The 3,866-nt window shown below is 53.0% G+C and overlaps 1 pseudogene; it reads left to right on the top strand.

The window, feature by feature from the left end:
• The first annotated feature begins 1,264 nt into the window (after positions 1-1,264).
• LOC101086575 lies at positions 1,265-2,694 on the top strand (annotated as a pseudogene).
• The last annotated feature ends 1,172 nt before the right edge of the window (positions 2,695-3,866 follow it).

Here is a 3,866-nt window from a genome sequence, read left to right on the forward strand (position 1 = left end):
TAAGTTTATTTATTTATTTTGAGAGACAGAGAGAGACAACACAAGTGGGGGGGTGGGGAACAGAGGCAGAGAGGGAGAAAGAGAATCCCAAGCAGGCTCTGCATGGCCAGCATGGAGCGCTACATGGAGCTTGAACCTACAGAATGTGAGTTCATGACCTGAGCCAAAATCAAGAGTCTGTGGCCCAACCGACTGAGCCACCCAGGCATTCCTCTTCCAGAGTATTTTAATTTTAGATTCTACCTTTGGCTCTATGAGCCCATCTTGAAATACTTTTTGCATATGTCAACTTTCATTTTCCCATTGTGTTAGTTTGATGCTCTTGTTAAAAATTACTTGACAGTGAGGGGTCCTTGGGTGGCTCAGTTGGTTGGGCATCTGACTTTGGCTCGGGTTATGATCTCACAGTTCATGGGCTCAATCCCTGCATCCGGCTCTGTGCTGACAGCTCAGAGCCTGGAGCCTTCTTCGGGATTCTGTGTCTCCCTCTCTCTCTGTCCCTCACTGCTTGCACTCTGTCTCTCTCTTAAAAATAAATAAACATTATTTTATTTGCAGGCGCAGGAGGGGGCGGAGCAGCGGGAGCCGGGGAGCTGGGGAGCCAGAGCCCCGGGTCCCAGCGACCAGAGCCGGCTTCCCCCGCGGCGTCCCGAGGACCCGGCGTCGGTCTCCTCCAGCACCCCCCCCCCCCCCCCGAGGCTGGAGAGTGGATGCATAGGGGGGTGGGGTGGGGGCAGCGTCGGAATTCCGAGGACAGAAGGCAGAGGCCGTCCCCAATCCGGATTATTGGAGGGGAGAGAGACCCCCAGTTTGGGGAGGGGGAGAGCTGGGGATTGAGCGCCCCACCCGCAGCGGCCGCTGCCCTCAGCCGAAGGGTATCTCTCGGCTCTCCCCTCCTACCGAGACGATTCGAACGACCAAGGCCAGGGACCCCTGTCCTTCAGCCTCTGAACCCCCTCATCCCCCTCTGGGGCTGGCCCAGGGAGGAGACCCTGCCCGCCTCCCGCCTCCCGCCTCTGCCCTCGAGAGACTGTCCTTTCACGCCCCATAGTGAGGGGCCCAGGCCCCAGGCTTCCTGTGCCCCGCTGCAAGGGCAGGGTCCCTCTGTTGAGGAGGAAGGGCCTGGCCAGTCGCAGCTTCTTTCCTCCTGAGCTCCCCGTCTCTGTCGCTGCACCCTGCAACTCCCACTCCTCCATATTTATTTCCCTGGCCGCCTGCCAGCCCCTCCATCTCGTTCTCTGGGATTCAGGCCTCCCTTCCAGACATGGAGAGTAACCTGTCTGGCCTGGTGCCTGCCGCCTGGCTGGTGCCTGCGCTGCCTCCCGCAGTGACCCTGGGGCTGACTGCGGCCTACACCACCCTGTACGCCCTACTCTTCTTTTCTGTCTATGCCCAACTCTGGCTGGTGCTTCTATATGGGCACAAGCGTCTCAGCTATCAGGCGGTGTTCCTGGCACTCTGTTTGCTCTGGGCTGCCTTGTGCACCACCCTCTTCTCCTTCTACTTCCGAGATACCCCCCCCCCCCCCCCCCCGAGCCAACCACCTGGGACCCCTGCCCTTTTGGCTTCGCTACTGCTGCCCTGTCTGCCTACAGTTCTTCACGCTGACACTTATGAACCTCTACTTCGCCCAGGTTGTGCTCAAGGCCAAGGCCAAGCGCCGGCCGGAGATGAGCTGAGGCTTGCTGGCCGTCCGGGGGGCCTTCGCGGGGGCCTCGCTGCTCTTTCTGCTGGTGAATGCGCTGCGTGCTGTGCTGTGCTGTGCTGTCCCGCCGGCGCCAGGCACAGCCCTGGGCCCTCCTGCTGGTGCGAGTCCTGGTGAGCGACTGCCTCTTTGTCACCTGCACGCTGTCTCTTGCTGCCTGCCTCTGCCTTGTCGCCAGGCAGGGCGCCCTCCACCAGCATCTACCTGGAGGCCAAGGGGACCCGTGTGTGCCAGGCGGCTGCAATGGGTGGCGCCATGGTCCTGCTCTATGCCAGCCGGGCCTGCTACAACCTGGCGGTCCTGGCCTTGACCCCCAGCGCCGGCTGGATGCCTTCGATTACGACTGGTACAATGTCTCTGACCAGGCGGACCTGGTGAACGACCTGGGGAACAAAGGCTACCTGGTGTTTGGCCTCATCCTCTGTGTGTGGGAGTTGCTGCCCACCGCCCTGCTGGTGGGCTTCTTCCGGGTGCACCGGCCCCCGCAGGACCTGGTCTTTGGCTCCCGTTCCGACTTCTTCGACCGGGCAGGGCACTGTGAGGATGAGGGCTGTTTCTGGGAGCATGGCCAGAGCGAGAGCACCAGCATGTCAGGCAGCCTAGGCTCCGGCAGCTGGTACGGCGCCATCGGGCGGGAGCCAGCCTGGTGCGGGGGCAGCCAGACATGGACCACTCATCTGCTCTTCTCCCAGGTGCTGGGACCAGGTGGCCACCACCACAGTCTCTACTCCACCCCGCAGACGTGATCCCCTTTTGTCCTCCCCCCAGAACACCCAGACCCCAGTCCTCCCATCCCAGGCCCTGCCACACCCCCTGTTGCCAAGTTCACCTGCCACTTCTTGCCCAGGATCATGGGAGGCTGTGGCTGCCTCTTCCCCTGGCCAGCTCTTTGCTACTCTTGTCGTAGTGAGCTTGTGCTGTCCCCTAGGATGGGGGGCATGGCCCTGGCTGCCAGATGCCCTACAGCACCTTGGCATGACCTGCCACCTCTGCTTCTACACTGGAGCCAGCTACCTCTCCTGCACCTGCCGCTCAATAAGCAGTGTCTGTGCCCCTCAAAAAAAAAATAACCATTAAAAATTTTTTTTAAAATTATTTGACAGTGTATGTTGTGCTAGCCCTTCTCTTTTGAGAAACAAATTTAATAGTCGTGAACTAAAACAAGAATGTGCAATTAAGTAGTAAATTGTGTGCTACAGATTCTCAACAATAAACTTTTTTTTTTCTTTTTGGTTAACATAGCAGCAAACATCCTGCCATACTTTCTTCAATTTTTCATTAAAAAGTTCAAGAAATATCATGAAAACACATAAAATGGCAACAAAAATAGAAAATAAAACAAAAGTTAAATGCCAAAATTTAGATATTATATATTAATTGAAGAAGTAAACAAAATAGTCTGTTGTGTTGTTAATCTTTTTCCATTTATTATACTGGGCACTTGGTAGTGACACTTTCGTTCTAGAGATTCATGTACTTTGGTTATAGAATATTTTCTTGTATTATTTTTTGATAATTTCTCACCAGCAACATTTTATCTGGTCTCCTTCTGAGTGAGTCTATTAGTTGTATGAAATATCTCTTAGAGTAATCTTCTTCATTATATTCTCTCTTCTATTACCTATCTAATTGGTTTTTTGTTTTACTTTACAATATTTCCACAAGATTATTACCTAAATCTTTGATTTTTATATTGCAAAAATCCTGCTTTAGAACTTTAAGAGCTCTTTTTCAAAATGTTCCTCTTTAAAATCATGTCCATCTCCTATCTCATTGATACAGTAGCTTCTTTGATTCCTCTGACATGTTATGATTATTACCTGCGCTGCCTGTTACCTTCATTATCCATTTCTTCCTGCTATTTTATTTCCTGTTTGTTCATTTTCCTAACTATATTTTATGTTAAATTTGCCCCTCAAATATTCAGTCATCCCAGGCTGTCCATTAATTTTCATGAGGAGCTGAAAAGCTACTTGGAGGGTCTTTGGGTAGGAGTAGGCTTGTGCACTGGTAGCCTTCATTCTGAGGGTAGTCAGAGGGCTAGTTAGCTTTGTCATTAGAGGATCCCAAATGTTAGTAGCTGTAGGTCTTTATCTCTTTATTTTCTCTAGAAGAGGTTCTTGCAGTCACCTGCCTGGAGACATCAGCCTAGCTGCAGCCA

The sequence above is a fragment of the Felis catus genome, chromosome B4 (genome assembly GCF_018350175.1).
Source record: "Felis catus isolate Fca126 chromosome B4, F.catus_Fca126_mat1.0, whole genome shotgun sequence".
Taxonomy (NCBI): domain Eukaryota; kingdom Metazoa; phylum Chordata; class Mammalia; order Carnivora; family Felidae; genus Felis; species Felis catus.